This window comes from Pteropus vampyrus, unplaced genomic scaffold (assembly GCF_000151845.1).
Source record: "Pteropus vampyrus isolate Shadow unplaced genomic scaffold, Pvam_2.0 Scaffold43, whole genome shotgun sequence".
In the NCBI taxonomy this organism is placed as follows: Eukaryota; Metazoa; Chordata; class Mammalia; order Chiroptera; family Pteropodidae; genus Pteropus; species Pteropus vampyrus.
This window is the reverse complement of record NW_011888824.1, coordinates 3,199,275-3,225,602: the sequence shown is the minus strand read 5'-3', so window position 1 is coordinate 3,225,602 and position 26,328 is coordinate 3,199,275. Positions and strand designations below refer to the sequence as shown.

Below are 26,328 nucleotides of genomic sequence, written 5' to 3'. Positions count from 1 at the left end.
TACCTCAGTGGAACATAACCAATAACCATGGTGTGCCTACATCAGCTACGGAGAGCTGACTGGCACTTTGGGATTGTATATATTATATTATTATATAACTTGTCAATATCAATCTTTTAGAACAGAGAGAACAGGTCCGGGGTTGGGTGTTTTCCAAGACAATGGTTTTCTGTAATGTTTAAGTTAAATCAAGAACAGGGAAAATCTGATAAGATTGGTTTAAAATATACTCAGGTCTGATAAGCAAATGCTAAGCCATTCTTGAGAACTCTCAAACTGTGATACCTGTCATCTACATTTCAAGCCACTGAGAGGAGTGTTTTCCTAGTCTCTGAATCTTTTTGCAAACATTGTGGAAGAACTAATCCAAGACATTTCCTCTGTGTTCAAATAAGTCACAAGAAATGAATTATTTGAGTAGAGAACAGATAAGCCTTTCCACAGAGTACACCTGATGGACTAGCCCTCACCATTAATTAACAAAACTTGTTAGTATAGGAGACAAACAGAGAAGTCCAAGGTAAGCACAGACAGGAAATGGACCCTAGATGCTTCAGGGAGTAGTTTATCACTCTGACCAGCTTTTTACTTACACAACAGATTTAGTTAAAACATTAAACCCTAGAATAAAGGATTTATACAAATTATGTCTCACTCGTCTTCTGTTGTGGTATATTAAAGTTCTTATAATTTCCATATTTCTCAATTTTAAGTATTAAATAAAAATTGCTTCTTCCATAATAACACAAACTTCTGTTTACTAAGCTTCTATATATATGAAGTATTGGGCTAAGGGCTTTATATACGTCAAACCTGCATAAAACTATAAAGTGAATATCATTTTATCAGCTTTACGTCTGAGTAAACAATGGCTTAAAGAAGTTTAAGGCAACTTATCCACTGTAGGAGAGAGAGCTGAGAAACGAACCAGGCCTTTCTAACACCAGAGCTTCTATGTCCACAATGCCTCGCAGCTTTACAGCAATAATATACAATGAAGACGTGAAGGCATCTCAGATATGTATTTAAATTACATCAGATCAACTGTGTGGGTTCAAAAAGCAGAAAAGAGAGTGAATTAGAATTATGTCAGCAGTTTGGCTGCTTTTAGATTTAATGAACATGCATGTGAGGTGACAAATATGGACCTGCTATTCCCTTCATACTGTCACTTTCTTCCTACCTGTCACAATATCTGCTTCTGTACATGCAGAAGACAACTCCAGTGTTATATGTATCTTCATTGAAGTGGACCTCTAACTCCAAGCAAAACACTCATCTGAGCCTCAAATGTTCCAACACTGGGGCAGAGGGTGGGGAGGGGTAGGGGGGAATAGGAGCTGTGCTGGACCTACTGTATGAGAGTACCTTGGCCGCTATATGGCATCTTCCTTAAGGATCTAAAGTTAATAGGGGCAGAATATATTAGTATTTTGTTCACTTTTCTAAACTTTGTGCCTGATACATAGCAGGCCATCAATAAACATTTGTTGGTATATGATTAAATTAAATGCAATTCTACTTTATGTAGTATTCTTTATGCTAGTTTTTCAACATCGGCAACAGGTGATACTAAGTTATCCAGCTCCACTCTCCACGGTCCTTCCATCATTAATCCTATCCAGTTTGACATTTATTTAAAGAAAGATTAACAATATCACATGATTCCAGAATTTTAAAGATATGTAAAATTGCTCATTAGAATATCCTCTTGGTCCCAGAATGGCAGATTTCTCATATCCAAATCTTGCCGAATTCTGAGATTCTCCTAATACATCTAATATTGGCATACGTTGGCACACCATTGCCATACGTTGGCACACCATGGCGTATGTTGGAATACTTTTAAAAATACCAATATTCTGGCCCTTTCCCTGGAGATTTGAATTTAATTGGTCTCAGGTAGGACCAGCACAGGTATTTTTCTAAGCTCTCTTAGAGTCTAATTGGTCAGATTTGATCACCACTGCCCTTTGCTGAATCTATGAGTTGTGTTGATAGAATGCACATGTTAAAATCAATGATAATAGTAAGTATGGCATAGAGAGTCTCTCCTTCCAAGTTGTTTCATATATAAATCAAACCCCTAATGTGGTCCTCATTAATACTAATGAGGTCCCTACATCAAACACAGGTCTCTTAGCACATAACAGCAGTGCTAAAATGGAAGCCATTAACTACTTATAAAACAAAAAATACAAAGTAATATCCTATTTGAGAGTTTGAGAGAACCTTTGGGAAAAAAATATTCTCACTTGAATGAGTTACAGTGTTAGCTCTAATGTGCATGCATAGCTTTCCCCACTTCAACAATCAAAAATAATGCAAAATGTGTATATATCATCTCATTCTAGAATTGCTGAGCTTGTATTATAAATCACTGGAGTTAAGTCTACAGATGTCAGGAAATTATAAAATCGATCTCACTGATAGTTAGACATGGAAAAGAAAAGGTGTTGAGGGTAGGCAGGGAAAACAGGAAGCCGAGACTGAAGGAGAGAATGACTCAATTTAGGGTGACAGAGAGCAGAGAAAATAAATTGAAAGAGGATCCGAGATTAAAAGGGACAGGGCCATGATTGGCACTTACGATATTTAAAGGAACAAAACAAAATTAATTAATGTAAGAGTAATTCCAATAAAGGGAGAGGTACCTTAACAATTAGCTTTTCTGTTTAAAAACAAAACAAAACATCTAAATGCAGGCAAATCTGTGATAAAGCCAATGAGCAAAATCCTGTCTTTACTGGTTGCTTCCTCTGACTAGTTGCAGCTTCCTTTGAGTAACCTTAATTTTCCCCCAATGAAGCTTTGTTATTCTTTTCAAGTTACTTCTGATTTATTTATAACACAAAATAAGCACTACTGACCCAAGATTGCTAGTAACTGGAATGAGAAGTATCTGAGTCATTTTCTTTAACTCTTTATAATCACAGGACCAGAGTAAGGGACAAGCAACCCCTGTTATAACCTAACTCTAAGTAGTGCTCTGTGCTCTTCACCAAGCAAGTACTTAAAATTCTCTGAGACCAAATTTTCATGTCTGAAAAGGAAGTTAGGCTAGGTTTCTAAAATACTCCCCAGTTACAAAGTACTATAAGATTATAAACTACAATAATGGTTTTTAAAATTCAGGTACCAGAAAATCTTTCCATTATTCAGAGAATATATAAGAATAAAACCCTTCGCTTTTTTCCAAAGTCACAAAAATCACCAAAAAGCAAAACTGCACAGAAGACTTAATTCACTTCCTTTTAAAAAACTTGGCTTTGCATGCAATTTAACTTCCACCACCACTTCAGAAGTCAAGCTTTCTGCCTTTAAGATGTAGGACGCATTTGACCAAAGGAAAAAAAGTTATCCTGAAGGTACATTTATATAATTTTGCCTCCTCGCTGTCCCACCACTCTTAACTGAAGTTTCACGGAATTATTTCCTATTTCTATATTCCTGAAGAAGAGATGCAGTCTTCAAAAGTACAATAATAATGATTTTAGAGAGTAGGCACTTTTCCAAAGTACAGTTTCGCTTCAAAGAGCTTTGAAAAGAAAATGGAATATTTCCATATGTAAATAAGGCTCAAAGACCAGTTATTTTAAGTAAAACCTAAGTAGATAAGTACAGTATAGATAAACAACTTATAAGATATTCAAAATATATTAGAACCTAGTCTGATAAATTGAAATTTAATGTTGTCATTCACCAGGTGAAATAAAAACCTATGAGTAAAAAGGACTATTTATTCCTCATCCTTAAATACGTGACGTAGATATGAATATTTTGAATAAATTTAGTTGTATTCCATGTCCAAAGAATGGAATTAAGTAGGTTAAATTTTAATAATCCTATATAAATTACTTTCTTTCCAAACTCAATATATACTTATTGAGAAGTTGGGTAGCTTATGGACATTTAATAAATTTAAAAAACAAGGTTTAGAATTTTTTTTAAAACTTAAATTACTTTATATCTCTTCTCTTACATTTCAGTATACAAACATCTAGTGTGTCATATGCCACACAGATGTGAATGTCATGTTTCTGAAGATTATTTTATGGCTACTCTTGTGAGGAAATCTATTTTAGGACTGAGCACTGTATTCTGATGATGGGAAATACTTAGAAAGCAGGAAACATGAGTCCCTTCCCTTTAAAGCTGACAGCCTTATAGAGGAACAAACCATTCAAAATTTGGGGGTGGGGGGAAATCAATAAAACAAGAGTACATAGGAGACTGAAAAATTGAGGAGAATGCAAACAGTTTAATCATGAAGGAAACAATAGTGATGGTAAATAAAGTTTAGATCTTGTTCAAAACAAAAGTCCGTCTTAATTCAGTTTCTCTACCGTGTACATGAACACATACACACATTTCGTGTCTTAATACTTTTAAGACTACATCATTCATATTTATGGTCTAAATAAACATTTGCAGATTATTCCCACGTAGAAGATTAAAAGCATATCTTGAACAGACATATACTCATTACAATAACGAGTAAAAAATAGACTGCATTTCGAGGTCTTAGAATCTACCGGGAAGAACATGTCATTTTGTCCCTTGCACATAACAGATCAAAACTAAATATTTTTTAAATAAACATTTTTTTAAAATACAAGCAGTTCAATGATAACAGCTTGTGCTCATATTGTAGTACTTGCCTTCCCACCTACAGAGCTTAATGTACTAAATAAACATCATCATCCACCAGGGCATCCCTGTTATTGATGTAGCTGGCAAGTATTACTCATTCTTTATCCAAATGAAGAAAAGGTTTTAGAAGGTTAAATTAGTTGCTAATAGCTACGGAATTAACGGTAAAACAGGGAATAGAACTCTGGGTTCCCAAAGCTATTGCTCCAGTTTTTTTTTTTTTTTTTTCATTTCCTAAAGAAAATCTTTCTCTTTCATAGGTCTTTAGGGATCTCAGGTAGTTTTTCATAGCAATATTCATGAAGCAGTGTCTTTTTTAACACCGAGATAATTCATCATATCAGGTTTGCATTTTTCTATTTTAAAACCTACTTAAATGGACATTGCTTTGAGTGGAAATTTTCCACTCAAGAAAATTCTTAAGTTTTAAGTTAAAAATTATCATCTACAGCCATGCTACTCTGAACAAGCCCAATCCCATCTGAGCTCAGAAGCTAAGCAGGGTCGGGCCTGGTTAGTACTTGGATAGAGACCACCTAGGAAGACCAGGTGCTGTAAGCGTAAAAAATAAGAAAATAAGAAAATAAGAGATTGTAAGCTGACAAGGTTGAACCAAGATTGCCTTGTCTAAAAAAAATAAAACAATAAAATAAAAATAATAAAAAAGTAAGTTAAAAATGATCACATAAACATTCCAAATTTCTATATAAAAGTCCCAACAAAAAAAGAATCATCATTTTGTAAATTAGTTTTAGACTTTCATTACTACATTTAAAAAAATCGATTGATTTCATTAAAAAAGAACGTGTAACTTATTATTTAAGGATAAAAATAGTACTTCATGATTTATTACAAAAAATAATCACTATTAAATTGAAGTTTGTTTGCCTTAGAAATATTTTAAATATTTGGTTCTAAGCAATAACACCAAAACTGATAAATACAAATTGTGTTTTTCCATCTGCCCTTTGTTAGCTTGGTCAATAACTTTACCATGTCTTGTGGCTATTGTTTCAGTATAACTGAATACTTAGAAAATTTCATTGGCCTCAAAACATTTCAAAAGCACAATATAAACAAGTCCATTATATTCAAACAAATCAGTGAACTGAAACTGAATAAACAGAAATACTGGGATTTGTCTATGAATTACATGATGCTTTTCCACACTCTACCACTCGTATCATCCCCATCAGCATGAAACTCAAAACACTTTGTCTTCCATTCTCCCCCTCATGATTATTATCCTGCCAATTCATTTTATTGTTTGTTTAATCAGTTTTGACTCTATATGGACTATAATGTGGAATTAGTAAAAAATAGCTACTTCAATATCAATCACATAAAATAACACTTATTGCAAAAAGCACTTCTAACCCAAATTGAATAGCTTGTTAGCACATGTTAATTGTATGTACTCACGAAAACACTTTAATGCAATTTTAGATTTTAACTACAATTGTAACATTGTCACTGCTCTTATAGGTCTAAATTGATAGTTACTATAATAACTTGGAACACTTCAAAATCCATTACAATCTGCTGCTGACCTTCCCAAACCTTCTCACACCTCATCTGCATATTTCAACCTAGCTCATTCTTGGCTAAATAGACTCTTTCTTTCCAAAAGAAAGTCAAAATGGAATAGTGGTAGCATCTTAATCACCGACTCCCCAACTACCACCGACCTTTGCTTCCCTGAGTAATAAATAAATGTGTATTTAATCTCGAAAAAAGGCCATTCCAAGTTTTATTCCTCATCCTCAAATTCTCAGCTTTTTAATGAATCTGCTTAAGCTATGCATTCAAGAGCATTTTACCAGCAGGAAAGCAGCTTAGAAGTTAGAAACTCTTGGGGCACACAAAGCTACATGGGATGAACATTGGCCCAGATGTCCAAGGTCTCTCCCTATTATTTGGAGCCCGTACAATTAGTGGCCTACCTAGTGTTAAGCTCATGTCTTATTCTATTACCAAGTGATAAATATCTGACTTTAATCTTAAACTATCAAGTCAGTATTCTAGGAACAGCTCTGCTACCGGTTGCCTATATCATAACAAAGGAATGGCACAAGTAGACCAGGTAATAGCGATAAACAAAATTAGAAATGAAGAAGTTAAACTGAAGGGGGTGGCTCCATAGTGTAGTGGTTAGCACGTCTGCTTTACTCGCAGAAGGTCCTGGGTTTGCACCCCAGGTGGAGGCAAGGACCATACCCCAGGTGCACCAGGGCCCGAGTGCACGCTGTGAGCATGTGGGAAGAGACGCCTCGCCTTCAGAGATCCAGTTCTTAAGGGGAAATGGCAACATCCATAGGTCAAGGGTGGAAGTGGGAAGGGAGATTAAAGAGGCAGAGGGCGGGAGGGATTTTTTTTTAAAAAGTAAAACTAAAGAAGAATTGGTAGAAAAAAAGGAAAGAATTTTCTAATGCCTCGGATGTGGTGGTTAAGACCATGTTCATCCACAAGTTCTTTCAAGAACAACAAAAAAATCAAGCCAAATATTAGGTTTCAATCCATTCCAACATTCAATGTATCCAGGAAAACCAAAGGAAGTAGGCACGTTCCACATGTTATTTCATTTAATCCTTGAAAAAAGTTTCAAAGAGTTGAAAAGTAAACCAGAAATCTAAGGACAAATAGGGGATATATCTGCAGTTGGTCTTGCATACATGATTTTAAGTTATTGAAGACAGAAAATAACAATTTTAGTTAAGGCTGCATTTTAAGTGCACACACATGATGCTCTAACGAACATGAATGATTGGTATGAATGACTACTCCATGGAACACACAATAGAGCCCTATTCCCTGCTCCCAAAAGAGTAGGGCTAACTTCTTGGTATATTACAAAAAACATTTCTGACATGACAGTGCCCTAAATTCTTTCATTCTTCTTGCCAAATTTTGAATAGAAAAGATTTTGGTATACATGTGTATATGAATTTGAGTGTGTATGTAACATCGCATGGATGCATCCTACATTGTAAATTTGGAAAAATAATGAGGTAATTTTTAGACAGGAATTGTAATCTAAGACTTGAAACATTCTGATATATATTTTAGTTAGTATTTCCAAGTAAAAGGAAGATGCACATGGCACACCATGATAGTTTTTATCAAAGATTTTATACTTAGGCTCTTATTCAACCAACTTGATTTTTTTTTAGCGCTCGTGTACTATTTTTATGATTTTTCATCAAATGATGGTATGCTTAAATACAATTTCTAGGCTAACGTCTTGGACTTTATACCTTGCAAAAGTGTGTTAATTCATATTTTGATGTGCAGTACCTATACTATCAGGCACTGACATATTCGAATGCATTTATAAACAAAAACAGGATAACCTACTATAACACAAAATGCTAGAAATGGCTTACAAAAAACACATACATACTTCCTTTGCTTTCCATTCCATTATTTTAATGTTTACTACTTAGGTGTTGCACATTAGAATCAGCTGGGGGACTTTAAATAGATACATATGCCCTGGCCCTAACTCAAAACAATTAAACAGAAGTTTCTGAGAGAGTAGCATCAATCCTTTATAAAGAATAATCAGTTATTCTAAAATATCACCAGCTTTGAGAACTAGCATTCCATAATTGTCTTAAAATATTGCCTAAATGTTACTTGAAATTATCTTTCCTTCTAGACCTAATATTCTAATTTTTCATTATGTTAATAATAACATTCCAAATTATTTAAGGTAATTATACAATAAATATGCATCCAGGTATAGTGGTCTAGAATGTGAGCTTCTCTATCATACATCCTTCCTATATTAGTGGTCACTCTAAATTTCTGTTTATAAGACCAATCTTTTGCCTGCCTACGGGTACACTTAGTCTCAGTACTAGAAGTAATCATTCTATTCAGTAACAAAATTGTTTCTACTGTATGTGTGATTATATTTTATCATGTTTCAATTAATTATATTTATTTTTTTCCACTTGCTACATAAAAAAGATAATAACCCCAAAAACAAAGGCGCAGTCCCCAACTTCCAATTTTCCAGGACCTCTCTCCACTGTACATTTTAATATTAATTTTATACCTTGCTTCATATTATTTTTCTTCTTACTGACAAAGATAGAAAGTAGAATGATTTTTGATAATTCTATTCTAAATTCATCTGCATCATTCTCAATATTTGTTGCTTTGTTTCTTGATATGGTACATATTCCTCTGATGACACAGGCCATTACTGCTTAGTTTCCTTTGTATATTTCTCCTCATCTTTGAATTCCAAACATTAGAGTAATGCTTGATTCATTCCTTGGAACTCTTCTGTTCTCTATACCTACCATTGTGATCTCATCTTGTTTCATGGTTTCAAATATTATCTATATATTGAAGAGTCCCAAACTGTCCTCTTCTCTGAATATCAGATTTAGATATCAAATAGGTATTGCAAACTTAACATCTCTAAAACCTAATTCCTGTTCTTCTCTAAACATCTACCCCTTCCCCACGTACATCCCCATCTCAGTTAATGTTTATCTCATCCTTCCAAACACTCAGGCCAAAACACTTTATATTCGTACTTGACACTATGAATCTAATGTTATCCAAACCCATTAAAACTAATGTTTAATCACTTCCTTTGATTATATCTTGGTCCCAAACCACAATCTTCTCTCACTTAGATTATCACCACAGGCTCCTAATTAGTCTCCTGTTTTGACTCTTGCTCTATCCTAATTTCTATTCATCACATCCTGCAGTCATTTTGACCATGTGAAGATACAAGTCAAATCAGATCACTTCACTTATATTCCTACAAAGTCCTGTTGATGGCCCTATAAATTACTATTAGTACCCTAACTTTCTCTTCTACTGTGACCCCTCACACTCACTCTCCTTTGGCCAAACTGGCCATATGTTATTACTCTGCTCAAATATCAGGTGTACTTCTCTTTCGGGGACTTCCTACTTACTGATCCCTCTCTTCCTGGATATCTGCATGGCTAGCTTTCTCACATGTTTTTCAAGTCTTTGGTTTTCTCCATGGCACTCAGAAATACTATATATTTAAATTTTTTCTACTATCTCTCTTCCCATCAAAATACAAGATCCTTAAGGGCAAGGAGTTTTGTCTGTTTTGTTCGTGAATTTATCCCAAGGGCCTGGATGAGTGCATGGCACATATGCTATTAAATGAATATTTTTAAGTGAATGAATAAATGAATTGGTAAGTAATAGGTAACTAGAATCTAAATTATCATTATCATAGTACTTTGATTTGTTATTCAAAATCCTGACGAAAGTTAAAAGGGATCTGAAAGTGATCAACTTTACTAAAGCAAGAAGCCCAAAAAACAGATTCAAAGTTTATTAGACAAAGAAAATGTACTTAGCTCCAAAATAAATGAAAAAAAATGTCCTAATTAACATGGAAGGTCAACTAAAATGAGAACTACATGCAATTTTCATTCACTCTACAGACTTTAATCAACTTCAGAACTGTTATAAGCATATAAATTAGGTTGTATTTTAAACACATTAAAACTCTTCCTTTCTTAATGTGAGAAAAAGAACTTGTTTCTTGCTTCGTTTAACTCCAATACAGTCAAGAATTATGCTTCAGATATAATCTATAGATGCAGTATAGTTTTTAGGATCTGCAGATTCACAAACCTCTATGGAAATCAAACAAATTAACTACACATATTACTTTCATTTACATATAAGTTACTTTCATTTACATATAAGAATTTTTTTACATGTATGTACTAGAGAGTAAATATAATAAAATAAGATAAATAAAACCTAGATTATGTTCTGCCTCTAAACAAGACTGAGTAGTTCCTATTTAGCCATCTTCTGAAAGATAATAATTATAAACTATAAAAGTTTTGGATATTTACTGCAGTATTAATGACAGAAAAAAGAAGGAAAGAAAATATGTAAGCCTAATACTGCAGAAATACATAAAATTGTATGCCACTTCTATATAATTAAGAATCTTTATGTTATCCATCCTAAAATTATCTTGGAAGATGAGGAAATACCAATAATGTATTAGGTAACAAAGAAATGGAAAGAATCCTATATACTATATGGTCATAATTTCATACATAAACATACATATACAGACATGTATACACAAACACTCTATACATATAAAAACAGACTCTCATTGGAGGGGAAATAACATGAAACTATTGATAATGGTTTTATCTTGGTTATGAGATGTGCATTTTTTTATGGTTTTCTGATTCATTTAAATTTCTGCACACTATACAAGCACTAGTTATAAAATCAGAAGAAAATGAACATTACAAACATTGCCACTGAACATACAAATAAAAAAGAAATATTGAGAAAAATATTTTTCAGGAAAATAAAGACTAGACTCCAAATTAATTACTGGTAATGTATAGATAGAATCTTTCTCTCTTTTTTTTTTTTTCAAAGAAGCCCAAAGAATTTCATGTGAAATATACTATAAAATTGAAAATTATATATATATATATTTCACTTTGATGAAAATTTTACAGAGCAGAATTTCATCATTTTCTGATGTCATCTATCTTCTTTTTTTTAATTGCTATTTTTATCTATAATAATTATCTTCAAACTTTACCTTCATTCCTGGATCATTGTTACACTATCTAAAGTTAAAACAAGATTGAAAAATAACAGAATGAAATGATCATTTATATGTTATGGCTAAAATGACCTTAGAAATTAAACTTTAAGTGGCTATTTTAATTACCGAATATCACAGTACAGTACTATTGTAGGCACAGTTAGAAAAAATAAATAAATAAATAAAACACGGTTCCTAATCCTTGACTACTTGTCTCATCTCCTTTCACTGGTCTGTTTAGTTTCTTACTAAAAGCTGCACTCTGTTCTCTTTTGAACTTGGTCAATTCCTATTTCTGCCATTTTATTTCCACATACTCCAGTGTACCTGGTTCCTGCTTCCGACTCTCTCTCTCTCTACTCTGCCATTGCTATCTACAGTCAGGGATAAAACACCATGAATCAATTAAATGATATAAAATGTATTGCTGTGAACCATATGATTTACTCTTCTTTGAAGTATTGGCTAGTAAAATGACATGAAGCAATTAATGAGACCAGGTCCAATTTTTTTTACCTTACCAGTAAGAGATACTTATTACTTGTTGGGGCTATTAAAATTTACTTTCACTGTTTTTCAAAGTATGTTCACACAATGTATTATTTTGATCCTTCCAACTACCCTCTGAAGAAAAAAAGAGGGCAACTATTAATGTCCTGATTGTATTTTTAAAGAAACACCATTTGTCCAAAAAGTGTACATATGTCCAAGTCCAAGTATTAGAACTTGAAGCATGAGCCTTCCAAAATAATAAGCTTTTACTAAAAAAATGCTTCAAGTGCTTCCTTTTCTCCATTAAAGTATTAGGTGTATCTCCCCAAAATATCAAATTCTTTACAGGCTGTAGATGGGAAATGCTGAGCAAGTCATCTGTTCCTCTCTAACACTTGTTGGCTAGATCAAGGAGAAAAATACTTTGGAATTCCAGGGTATTAATTTCATAGAGTGGACAGCAGACTCCCTTAGTGTTTACTTTGTTGTTTAATAATGTTTGGTATTTCAATATTTTGTTTTTTTAATGATACTTTTGTGCTTGTGTGTTGTTTGTTTTTACTTATGGCTCTACCGAAAATAATCAATAATGAGATGCAGAAAATGGAAAATACAATGAAGCTCAAAATAATAGATCTAAGCTTTCTCATAGACAACAGGTAAGTACAAGAAGAAATAGTAAGGAAGGGACTTTCTAATTCATGTTCATCCTAGACGTAAACCTCTACAAATGTGTTAATCTCAACACTATGCAAAAAGAACATCAAACACTGGGTTCGTATAATAACAGAAATAACCTACAAACATTATAGTCTTGGGAGGAAAAACTTCAAAGAAATATCCTTTGAAAATAAAGTATTTTAAGTCTTTTAAACTCTGGATACGACTAACTCTGTTTGAAGTAGTGGAGATGAAATTAAAAGAATAGCGGGGAGACTTTATAGAAATACATCATCTTTGATTGAGTCGGTACAAGATATCAGATCAGGAGATAAGCGAAGCGTAAGTTTTATTCTGCATTGTAAATTCAATCTTCCCCTAAGGACTGTGCTTCAGAGAACTGCCTGATTTTGAACTCCAGTGAATTCTATACTGTTTGGGGTGATTTTCTGATATTCAGTGTCATTTTCCTGGAAAATCACACACATACCTACACAGACACACACGCACACATGCACACACACACACATATACACAATATTATAATTTTAAAAGGTTCATAAAACTCTAAAAATTAATTATCAATACAACATGTAGATGAGATAGATGTAAACAAAGAGAATTGAACTTATCCTTCTCTCATCTGCAAGAGAGGGAACCAAGGCATAAGAGAAGCCAACATAAACTATTTTCTCAGGAAAAAAAAAAACAACTAACAGTCTGGGCTTATTACTAGTCTCTGAAAAAAGGTTAACATTTTTCCAAAATATGTACATGCCTAATAAGTACTTGTATAAGTTCTACTTTAAGCTATAAAACTAAAATCAGTTTGCACAATGGAAAATCCAGATTAAAATATATATATACTTTCTGGTGCTTGCTTAAAGGTATTTGTATAGTAGCACACACTCACTTTTTGTAGTAGGAGATGCTTTAAAATTTCCTTCCAGTTTCTCAATGTTTTATGTCTTCTTCCTACGTCTTTATGGCAGTATAGGCTAGGCCTTTATGGCACTATAAACTAAAGCTTCTTTCAATATTAAGTAAAATCCAAAGAAAAATGATGCATTTTCTTTTTAAAATGTAAAATAAGAATGATCACAAAGCATTTCAGTAAGCCCAATAGAAAAATAATTATGTAAAAACAGTCTTAAAAAGTTGAGAAATAATAAACCTTTTCCAAATTATTTTCATGTCAAATATCCTATATTTGTTAAGAATAATATTGGAATAGTTCGAGTTGACCTACAATAATTTCTACAGAAATCATTTTCAGATATCATTATGTGGCATAGTGCAAAGCACCTGCATTCAGTGAACAATTATGTAGAAAAGGTAATTTTCTGAATTGGACATATAATAATTCCTAACGAGCTGCTGAAAAAATATAATGGGGAAATGCAATTTATTTCTTACTAAAAAAAGTAAATGAAAAGAATTCAAATCAATTTCTTACAGATTAATGAGATTACTAACCAGCCATGTCACCTTGGGCTAGAGGGAAGAAGAAAAATATTAAGCATTAACTACATACTAGATACCACCAGATGCTACAAAAATATAATTTCCTTTCACTGATGACAGAGAGGAAGAGGGAGAGGGAAAGGGAGAGGGAGAGGGAGAGGGAGAGGGAGATCTTATTCCTAATGAGAAAATGGAAGTTGAAAAACGTTGGTATCATGACCAAATTGCAAGCAATAGAACCTGGATTTGAATTCGGGTGACTATGACTTCTGTGTCAGTTACCTACCTCAACAGTATTTTATTTGTAAAAGGAAAGTCTATACAAGAGATACTCTCTAAAGTCTCTTTTAGATTAATGGAAAATCATTTTCTTGGTGCTAAGAGTACTATTCTGGTGCTACTACTGAAACTATATGCTACACTGAATTTGGGAGTTTTGTATGTCAAAATACAAGGAAAATTCAGCACAAAGGAATGCGTCTTCTATTATGGTACACTGTTATTATTATACGATAGTATTATAGTATAAACATGTATAGTCAAGGGTCCATAAAAAGTTGATACTAAATACTTTAAAACAGCATGAAAGAAACCCACCTGAAAATTATAAAATGTTTTTATTGATCACTTATTTCTCTTCATTCATTCCAGTCTAATGACATCTTTGGGCGTGAAGGTGTCCACTTACTAAACACAAATACACAGCATTTAATATTCCAAATTACTTTTGGACTACTGCCATTGGACTAGTAAAAAATTGCTCAGCCCTGCATAAATAAGAAAATGGCATGATGTTCTCCTATTTTTTTTTTTAACATGGAGATCAGTACAAAGGATTTATATAAACTTGAGAAAAACCTGGACTTTATAATGACAAATATAACATATCACAGCAATAATTAGCTCTTTCCACTGCTTATTGTATTCATTGATTTTAGTTTTGAGTAAAAGAGGACAGAAGAAATAGTCCCTTCCACCAAATTAAGGAGATTCTATTTCTTGATTTCACTGGCAATAAATCTACCTGAGTAATCCAGTGTGTGTGTTGGGGGCAGGGTGGGTGGAAGTGTCGGGGGATGGAGGATGGAGGTCCAAAATCAGTACTTATCACATAATGTTAGGTTTTACTATATTCTCAATAGCCAAGTTAAACTGTAAGACAAAATGTGAAATATCATCTTCCAATACTGTTGTGAAGATACACAACTCCAAAGATTTCACATAGCACACAGAGAAAGCATAAACACAAACAATGTTTAGTATAAAAAAAAGTGAAAAGAGAAAGCACCAGAGATCATTTCTACATATAGAAAGAAGAGGAAATAAAAGGGCTGGAGTTAAACCCACTTAGACTATCCTCATAACTGGACCCATCTCATTCATTTACACGGAAATGCTTAAATAGGCCAGTTTAGCAACAGCAGAATACATTAACAGCAGTTGATAATTCAAATCATTTTCTAAAACGCCTCCCATTTTTTATCAATATTATCATTACATCTACTTATTCATTTGAAAATAATTTGAATTTCAAGATAATTAGTACATGTTCTCAAGAAAAAAGTTTAAAAAGCTCATTCGTGTTTTAAAAGATTTTGAGTCACTCATTCAACGATTATTTATTGCATGTCTATGTGGCATGCAAAGTGTTAAACTGCATAAACGTGAATGGTGGTTTTATTCCATCTTATTCTTAAAGTATCAGTCTCTTAAATCTATTTTCAAAAATGCTGTCATTTTATGAACACTAGTATATCATTTAGCATTGTTTTAGATATCATTTTTTTAAGCCATAAACCTGGTAAATCAAAATTAGTAGACTTACATTCACAAGTCTTTTATAGTTTGAAGAAATTTTTATTTTCTATAAAATTACAAGTTATTTCTTAGCCATGTGTAGAATAGATTACAATACTAGATATATAAGATAAATGTAATATCCAAATGATATCTCTACTTAATATTGAATTTATTTCTAAAACATTTCACAGAAAGATAATCTATTTGTTGCAGTAGCTACTAATTTAATAAGTATATTCATACTCTAACAGGCTTGTTCCTTATCAAGAATTTCAAATTAACTTTTTCTTTTTTAATAAATGACTCCTTTTCATTAAGTAAATTTGTCTTGACAACTGGTTTCAGGTGAATTTCTACTTGTTATTAAACATACGCAGGCATATCTTAACAAATGTTTCCCTCATTAACATTTTTATCAATTGGATGATTTTTGGTTTAATATCTAACTTAGCAGAGATACCTCTCATTACAAAGATTTTTGGCCAATATTTTTTTTGAGAAAATATTTTAACTTATGACTCAAAAACAATGTTATATATAAACAAAACTATTCATAGAGTTGTGAATTACACTTAAATACAGTTAATAAAATATCAGAATTGTGTGAATATTTTTAAAAGCTCAAATGATATGTGTTCAGAATATAATGAATATAAAACAATGTATTTCATATAAAGCAACTCTGTAACATTTAATTATTTGGATGATATTATTTGAATCAGGAAAATAGTTTTAAACTATGCCATCTTCTTTGAAAACAATTATGTATGCTGTGTTTTAGTTATATTCTAATTAGCTGGGCATTTTGTTTAACAATTTAATACATAATTTTTCTCATTTAAAATAATAGGACATTGACTCTGTTAGCATTTTCATACAGAATGTATGATATTCAGAAACAGACTTTTGGCATTAAGTGGAAGATACCTGTAAACTAAATGATGGTCTATTAGGTGCCAGGGAAAAAAAGAATAATTTTGACATGAAGGTGGGTAAAAAGGTATGATTGTTTCAGGATGTGGAAGAAATTCATTAAAGACAAATGTGGAAGAAATTCATTAAAGACAAATCCAAGTTTGTTTCAGGATGTGGAAGAAATTCATTAAAGACAAATATAAGAAATTGTAACAAATTTGCAGAGAGAAATTTATTTATCTTGGAGTATAATACCCACAAATAATGAGCCTTGAAAAGAAGCAATGAATTGTGTTAAAACTTGTCAAAGTTGGCTTGGTTTTAATAGGCTTTTTTTGTAAATATTTTAAAGCTTTACTGTCAAATATTACATTAATGCCAGACTGAAATTATGTTTTCTTTGTGTTAAAGTAACAGATTGATCTCAGTAATTTTAATATCCTCTTAGCAAGAGGTTGTAAAAATTATTCCTAACCTTCCGTTTAATTTGAGCAGAGATTCTTTAGCCCTCCAGTACAAATTTTTGTGCATTGATTTTATTATGGTTTTGATTATTAAAAACAAACACAACTTTACTACTTGTAAAAGAGTTAAGTTTTCTTATAATAGTGTTACCTTCTGCTGTTTTATTTTTAAGTGTGAAATATTGATTGCAATTAATACAATAATATAATTGCTATTATAAAAATATTAATATTAGTAATATTAAAATATCGATATTAGTCCTTATCCTCAGGCATCTATGTTACTCTCTTAGATAAGCAACCAATTTCCTGCAATAACTCTGTTGATTCTGCATACCAGACAAACCCTGAATTCAGAAAAATTAAAATTTCAAGATGTTTCTTATAAACTATGGAATTTTCTGTAGGGCTTTGGATAACCACAAGGATTTGTTCCTTTATCTTATCAGACAAGGTAAACTAAAAATAATTAAGCATGTTTGGTATGCTCTATATACTTTAACTACCTCAACATCACTGTAAAAGTTGCATGAGGAAAACTTCAAATCAGGAAAGTTCAACCTCTTCCGTACATTAATTTTCTTCAGGTAAATGTTATTAAAATAAAACACATAGTTGGGATCCATATGATTTCACTCATATGTGGGATATAAAACTAAAAGTAACGAACACACATGACAAACAAACATGACAAGAAACAGAGACTCACGAACACAAACAGTGAATCAGTGGTTACCAGAGAGAAAGCGGGGACGGGAGAGGTAGTTGGGTGGCAGGGGTGTCAAATATTTAGTGGCAGAAGGAAACTTACACTTTGGTTGGTGAACACACAATGCGTATACATATGACACATTATTGAATTGTACACCTGAAACCTATTTGATTTTATTAACCATTATTTTATGTCACCCCAATAATTTTAATAAATAAAAAAATAAAATAAAATAAAATATATGCCTAAGACAATGCAAGTTCCAGGAAGAACCTGAAATCTGTTAATACCTCAATTGGCCATATAATCTTACCCTCAGGGGTAACAATAACCAAATCTTTATGAAATAATTAAGTCCAGTACCCAGATAGAGAACTTTTCTCCACTCAGATAGTGTTGGTTGCTATAATAAATTAATCACAGCAATTCAGTCTCTATCAGCAAGCTGTTTTTGCATTCCTCCCATAGTTTTACCTGAAGACTCTCCTCAAAGCTATAGGTTCTAGAAATTAGGTCCTTACTAAAGGCCTCAGTGGAAAGGAGTGGCCCAGATACTTGTAACTATGATGTCTTCAAGGACCAGCCTCATAGGTACAGGCTTCAGTGCTGATACCACTTACACCTCAGCCAAACTGTACCAGGACACTAAGCCAGAATTGCCAGGGCTGGTGACTTCTTGAAACAGACTGCAATCCCAAAATTCGAAAGACCAAAATTTAGTTAAGTATAACTTAATGAACGATGAGGGAAATCGAATTAGAATTATTTGTTTGGAAAACTATTGGTACATATTTAATGTTCTATTTTCTGTACTAAAGCTCTTCCTTCTTTTTGACCTATAATTCATACTTTAATAGAACCTTAAATAATACTTGTTGCCACTGGTCCTTCAGAAACGCAAGAATATATTTTTTTTCTGTTTTGATACGTTTAATGGCAAAGTAGTAACCCACTACAAGCCTTGTATTTGTTAATAAACACTTCTTGTTTTACCTATGTAAATAAATCAGACCAAAACAAAATAAAGCCATCTTTTGGGGTTATTTTTAACAGGAACTATCCATGAAGATTATTTATTAATAGGGAACTATTAAAGGCAAAAAAGTTCAAAACTTGAAACTAGGCAAAAGAATAACTGAATGTTCTTTAACCAAGGATTAATTAATTCTTTAAGAGTATGTACCATTGAGTGACTATTTACTATTAAGATATTTTATAAATCTGTGAGAAGATGTTAATTTGTAAAAAATTCATGGCAATACAAATGATACTTATATGACAATAATGCAAATAAATTCTGGACACTAGAGAAACAAATGATTTCTCTCTGGTAGCAATCTCAAAGGTTTTAATTTTATTACCATTGATCTATTTAAGATAAAATGAGGAACTTCATCCAATATTCTTGTTTTTAGTGACTATAAATGCTTCCCTTGTTCCTATAATCTTTTGAACCAGCTTTACCATTATGTTGGTTCCTTCATTAATGAATTAAATATACCTTAACAGCATGTGCTCATCCACATATACAAAACATTTGACTCATTTTTTGGTTTTGAGTAAAGTATGTTACCTTACTTCTTTTGTCATAAAACTCAGAATGAAAACAAGAGAGAATACAAAAATTCTCAGTAATAACAACTGTAGGTTAGAAAGCTAAAATAAATGTTATTAAGGACAGGAAGATTTCCCACTTATCAAGTTACAGATCTAGTAAATGCTTTGAAATCGAAAAACTGACAACAGGCTGACAATGCATTAGAGAATTCAATGCTACTCTATATCAAATGCTTCATTTATCTACTCTTTTAAATATCACAACTTTGAAATTCTACCACCTACAGATCTATGTTACCACAAAAGCATCAAATAGTTCTACAATAAGCATTGTTGTTTACCTAGCCAACACCCCCCTCATCCTTATTCCAGTACAATCTGGCTGGTCATATGCATCGGAGGAAGCCTCAGCTTTGGCTCCAGCTGGGGTAGGAGAGTGAACCTAGAAGGATAACCCAAACATGTCTCATTCCCCCATCACTGATTGTTTTGGGTATGAATATGTGATATTATTTTGGCCAACTATGAAAGAAGATAAATCTATTGATAGGGACCTCAGAAAAGTTTTTTATATTTACTTAAAAAAACATAGGCATAATGAACACACAAACTTTTTGTCTTCATGTCTGAATTTAATACCTCAAATAACTGCAGCTCTGTACCTATGAGGGGACCTAGCCCGAGGTAAAAAGATAATCTTTCAGAATGGAAGAGCAGAGAGGCAGAAGAACCTGGATCCTTGAAGACATCACTGAATCATTTATTTAGCCAATTCTGGACCTCTTATGTGAAAGCAGTTTTCTTTTTGGTTTAAAGACATTTGAGTTGGGCTTCCCATACTTGCAGCTAGAGAAAGCATAATATAACTTTTTGTACATTTCCAAGTCAGCCCTGAAGCTTTTTTCTGTAACCTCTTAAGAAGGATCTTAACTTACACTCCTTTATATAGAGTTCAAAAGTCAGATCTCTCTCGTATATCTCTATATGCGTGGATTCATAATCTTGACTTTCCCAAGACAAGAAACCTCTAGCAATTTACTTAACCTTCTCTGAACCTCAGGTCCCTCATCTACAGAACGAAGTTAATACATACCTTAAAGGGCTTTTATAAGAATTAAGCTAAATGATGTATAAAAATGCCTGAGATTCCACAGATGTGCACAGAAAAGCATCTTTTGTTTAATACCCTATAAGTCTAACCTGGCTAGGATAAAAATCATCCACCCAATGTGAATAGTCAGATTTGCCACTCCATTGTCCCATTTAACTCATCAACTATTTAAAAACTAGGGGGAGGGGAGGAGGCACAGAAACACATAATCAACTTGATAAAATTTGTGCAATTATTCTATTTAATTTTATTCTCATAAACTACAAAAAGTCAGCATATCTTTTTAATCGATGTCCCTAGGTAAGGATTTCATGGTACTGTTGGCATTTCCAAGTTTTGATGTGCTCTAAATATATAAAATATTCACTTTTCATTGAAAAATATTTCCCAATCAATAATTTTCTCTTCAGAGGGGTAAAATGCCTGTACGATATACTATAGAACTCTTGGCAGAAATTAGATTTGAAAACTGACAATCTTCCAATATTTTTAAAGCATCTTTTTATGTAATGATAATTAAATATAAGCATAGCTCTATATTTTTCACAATATTAACTATACAAAATAATTAACATCACATATTTTTAAAGAATCTCTAGTTTAATCTCTTGCCTTTCATTGCTTTTTTGTATATTTTTACCCACCCTGACATTATTCTTGTATTTGAAAGATAGTAAGCTTTTAAACTGTGAACGTCTAAGAGAGTTGCTGAGCCATTATGAGGCAAGTTTATTTTTGGAGGGAAAAGTATAAGGTACTGTACTTTCCCTCAAATTCCCACAATGGAAAAGTAATTTGGTTTATTTGGACTTTGTATTGATTTTAAGGTATATGTTAAGGGTGACTGTATAGACTTTGAAATTACTCTGTATCTTATCTTTAATTTGTTTAGAAGTTTGGAAGTTCTCTAGCACTGACATCAATATTAACATTATTCTTTTTTTAATACTAGGCTGTTTTTCCTCCTAAGATATACTGGGCTATATCTAACTTAGATACATTATGTACCTGGAATACCAAGAAAATACTCTTGTCTCAGCATGCCATTTCTGTCCACTGCAATTTAGACATTCTTCATGCTGCATTTATGTCCACAAGGGTAATAGTCCTTACATTAAAAATCAGCCTTCATGAAGTGTCTCACCTTTCACGTGGTCCATTACAGCCTTTCACTCTGTGACCCTGAACTGCTTCCAGCTCCCAACTGCTTTTAATAAGGAACTCAAATGTGGTAAACTATCTTCTTGGTGCTGAGGGCAAAAGCGTCAACAGACACATGATAATATGTTTTGGAAGAACGCATTGAAATAAGCCCATAATTGTAGTCCTAAAATAGCCCATTGCAAAGAAATTCTTAAAATTACTTTCAAACTCTAAACTTTAGTCTGAGTCCTTTAGTCCATGAATTTTTCTACTTTGTGTGCTCTAATGAGACAGTGGATAATATATGTTTCTAAAGGTTTGCTTAGACAGACATGTAGCAAGTATTCATCAAATAACTAAAAATAGCAGACAGGTAAATCAAAGAAAGGACAAAGGATCTCCGTAGGGGGTGAGAATATCATGGAGGAAACCATTAGTGCAGCAGCAATTCCAAACAACGGCAAGACTCAGATTCTATTTCATGTGAAGCTTAAGAAAAAGTCATGTGAAGCTTTTAAATTTTAAAAAGAAATAGTATTTTATATGAAATAGTAGAAAATCACTGTGAATTAAATTTAATATATAGCTGACTATATAGTAGATTTAAATGTACATCATCAGTCAAGGATATTTGTCAGCTACACTATAATTTTAAAGCAAGATGGCACTGTGTCAAGAGTAATTTTGATATTAGACAGACTTAGGTTCAAATCCCATTCTTGAGTAGCTTTAAGGAAGTTAATGACTCTACACGTCTCTAAAATGTTACTAATTGTACAGGTTTCACGTGAGGATTAAAAAATATATATCATGTCCCTGGTATAGTAAAATTCAGTAAGCTACCAATGTCATAACTAATAGTAGCAAGTATCTTGATCTCAGAGATGCTCATCTGAAAGTGTTGAGTGTACATCAAACCATCGTTGTCAAACTGTCCCTTGGATCCTTACTTCCTTAATTGTTTTTCACAGAAGCCATCTTAATGGAGCGTAAGATGATGGAGGGGAACGGAGTTGGAATAAGGATATAGGAAAAATAGAGTAAGCAGGTTCTAGGACCACTGGCTCTTTTTTGATTCATTTTCCACATTTCATTACTAAGAAGTATTGTTTCAAAAAAGAAAAAGGATTGTTTAAAAAAAAAAAATCTGAAATCACTGAATGATGAGCCTTCCAGCTTTAATCTGATATTTACAGGCTCCATCACCTACTTAAAACCTAACATTTGTATCCAATATCTAGAGATTTTCCAACTATGTTAATGAACTGATGTTAAGCTATTTTCTAACTCTTCCCCATCTCTCTGCCTTGTCTCCCCTCGCTTCTCCCGACTACCACCCATTTCTCAGTTCTTAGGACAACTAACTGCACAGATTCACACATACACTATCTTTGGCCATATTAACAAACATCGATAACTAGATGACAAAAAGGAAATAAACCAACATTTTGGCCTGATTTGTTCTGTCCTCTAACAGAAACAAAACTAGCCATAACATTGTAGCTCGATTATCTCTTTACCAAAACTGTATGCGTATAACTTCATTCTACCACTCTCTGCCATGTTTGCGTCTGGTAGATTTGCTGTCAAATAATTCTATTAGTTCACATCTGTTAAGATTTTGGCAGTTATGAACATGTAGAAACATGTTTTTTATTGTCTGTAATAGGGCGATGCAAACATTATACAATGTGATCCACTAATTTTAATGATTAAGTTTCCCAGAGAGATTGACTACAAGTTAGAAATGGTAAGTCACTACAAAAACTCCCTTGAAATTTCTCCTCAGAGGTATTACAATGGGATACACTGCACACATAATATTGTTTAATACATTATGATTAAGTCTTCTCTTTTAAAACTAAGACACCAGTATCAAAAAAAAAAATTAAAATTGTGTTGCCTATAAAATATTATCATATGAATAAAATTGCGGACACCAATGTTTTATTTGATTTTCACCACATCAAACTATCAGAAAAAAGCCAGGCATAAAATCATGTGACTCATGTAAGCTCTCCATTAAATATACAAACATGTTTAGTCTCTCCAAATAAATATTTGAAGACAAGCTTTATTTTAATATCTAGCTAATATTTCATGTTAAAACTGAGATTTTTAAAAATGACAAAAAATACACAGTTCTAAAAGTAATATTTTAATATAAAGAAACATTTGTTACTAGCATTGTTCATTTCTGATGTTTTTCTTTGTAATGACATTTGCTCTCTACATTTTAGTTTGGGAATTTGACAAAGGGGCAGAATTGAGATCCAGCAGGGCCTTAAACTATTGAATATACCTCACTAAGTTTTTTAACAGAGGAGAAATGGATTTTTACTTTAATCAATCTTCGAATTAACTTAATGACTGAAGGTTTTAATTTTTTTTTACTATATATGTATATATACTAAATACTATGCATACACATACAGTATGTACATTTTACAAAAGGAATTCTGTATAGTGATTTATATTATTATCAGTAAAAGTACCAGATTGAAGGTAGAATACAGTGTAGTCATAACTTTAAGTATTGTCAAAAAGTACTCTAGAGACTCCAAAATTCAATTAGTCATTTTACAAAAACCTGTTAAAAAGGAAAGGAGGTTATAATTACAAGATAAATATACTGAGATGTCAATCATAATCCCTACTCTCATATCTAAGACAGAAAATATAATAGAATGGTCAGATGAATTTCTTTCATAACATCACAAGTATAAAGGAATGTGTGACAAACAAGTTCATGGGCACGAATGTATTTGAGATGAAAAACAATTTCTAGTTTCATGCAACATCTCTCATTCTCTGTGGCTTTGTTTGTTTATATACCAGACTTTTGAAGAGAAGAAGGTTGGAATTAATTTGACAAGCTTATATTGGAGAATGGATCTGTTGGGTCATTAGGTTGCACAGATTTATACTCAGACTAGTAGTATATGACCTTTACTTGCTCCACACTTTCACCAATACTTGAAATTTTGATCTTCAACTTTCTGCAGAGTGTGTAGTAATTTATCATTGTGGTTTTAATTTGCATTTCCTTCATGACTGAGTTGAGTAGGTACTCACATTTTCATGTTTTTTGGCCAATAGGACATACTCATTCTTTTGTATGCTATTTTAAACATACTTGGCAGGCCTTTGAGCCGCCATCATTGTCACCTGACAAGAATGGGCGGGGCAGGGGAGATGACTGCTGAAGAACACTTGAAGCAATTATTGATGGTATTATGTCTTCAAACAAGGACAAATAATTTTCTTTCTCTATTTTTCTCTTCTACCCATCTTCATTCTTCTTTTATTCTAATCTATTTATTGACCCTGTTTTTCTTCTTACCTTCTTTTTTTCCAGTCCAAAAAAGATCATTAAAATGAAGCCAATTAACAACGTCCAAGTACTTTATAGAAAGTTCAACAGTTCTTACTGTAGGACTGCCAAATATTTGAAGATTTTTTTTAATAAAGGAAAAAAAAAAGCATGCCTAACAATTTGAAAATAAATAGATCATTCATTAAATTTTAATAGAATAAATCTAAATATGTTTCCTTTTTCAAACTATGAACAGATAATGTTCAGTGAGCATTTTAAAGGAATATCAGAAGGAAAATGGGGGGTGGGGGGGCAGAATATATTGTAAAAAGAGACCAGTAAAAGAAGAATATACACACGGGTGCTTTCTTTCACCTTCTCTGAAGACTAAATACAAGTTACATTCAGCAAAAATAAAGTGGCCGTGACCTTTTTCCCTCCTCTGCATGATTAATTACTTAATGTCCTACTAATTGGAAGATGTGGCTGAATTTCAAACACTTTCATTTTCTGTGCATATCATCCTGTACTATAACCACCGATTAAGCTGTTCATCAAAGGTGAGCCAACAAGGTCATCTGAGCAGTATCTCTTTAGCTATTCATTACCCATCTTCAATGGTAATTAATAATAGTAACATTTCCATAAATCAACATCTCTCTGATTATTCTCTGATGATAAACAGTCAAAATGTGCATCCTAGACCACCTTTTTCAATTTTACATATATATATTTAAAAAAAAAAAATGGCTAAATATTCCACAGAGAAATATTATGGGAGTTTCTTTAATGTACATGTATCAGGAAAATAAGGTTATATAACTTTGAAAGAAAAATAAAAACCTATGCACAAAACTAAATAACTCTGTTGACAACATAAGGGTCAAACATAAGAAGCGAAGGGTGTCAGCTACCTAGTACCGATTTATTTCTCTGGCAAGAAAATTATGGCTCAGTTCAGCTTCACAAATAACCATTTGCTTATTCAGCCATAGAAAGTGACAACTGAGAATAGAAAACAGATTTACTTCATCCTGATCTCAAAAGAACACCTCACCAGGTGAACCAATAAAAAAAGTTTTCAAAGGATATATTTACTATATTCATTTATAAACCATATTTTAGAAATGTAACATTTAGGTTTTGTTTACCTTGTACATTTGTGGTGTGCTGTTGTTTAGTATTGACGTTTTAACTTTTGGGAATTTTTTTGTATCATATTATTCAACAAGTTCAGAGATGATATTGACAAAATTTTGTCTCTTCAATCACCAGAACTGACATTTCATTTCCAGTGGTTAGGTCTAAAATTGTCATATCTAAAATTCAGACTTAGCTTAGGAAGACTTTTCTGAATTTAGAAAATTCTGAAAGACTAAATAAAGCATAATAAATAAATAGTCATAACAAAAATACTAAAAATATATTTAAAACTAAATTAAT

General features: G+C 32.5%; 1 protein-coding gene, 1 long non-coding RNA gene and 1 pseudogene across 2 annotated transcripts in view; 1 reads left to right on the top strand and 2 right to left on the bottom strand.

Annotated features, from left to right (window-relative positions):
• LOC111738764 overlaps positions 1–7,729 on the bottom strand; it is a 15,634-nt gene extending 7,905 nt beyond the window's left edge. Inside the window, exon 1 of the long non-coding RNA XR_002779967.1 lies at positions 5,763–7,729. This is a non-coding gene — a long non-coding RNA (uncharacterized LOC111738764). The remainder of the gene's footprint in view (positions 1–5,762) is intronic.
• PTPRK (protein tyrosine phosphatase, receptor type K) overlaps positions 1–26,328 on the bottom strand; it is a 498,113-nt gene that overhangs the window by 344,703 nt on the left and 127,082 nt on the right. The gene's annotated exons all lie outside the window — the stretch shown is intronic.
• LOC111738776 lies at positions 5,097–5,214 on the top strand (annotated as a pseudogene).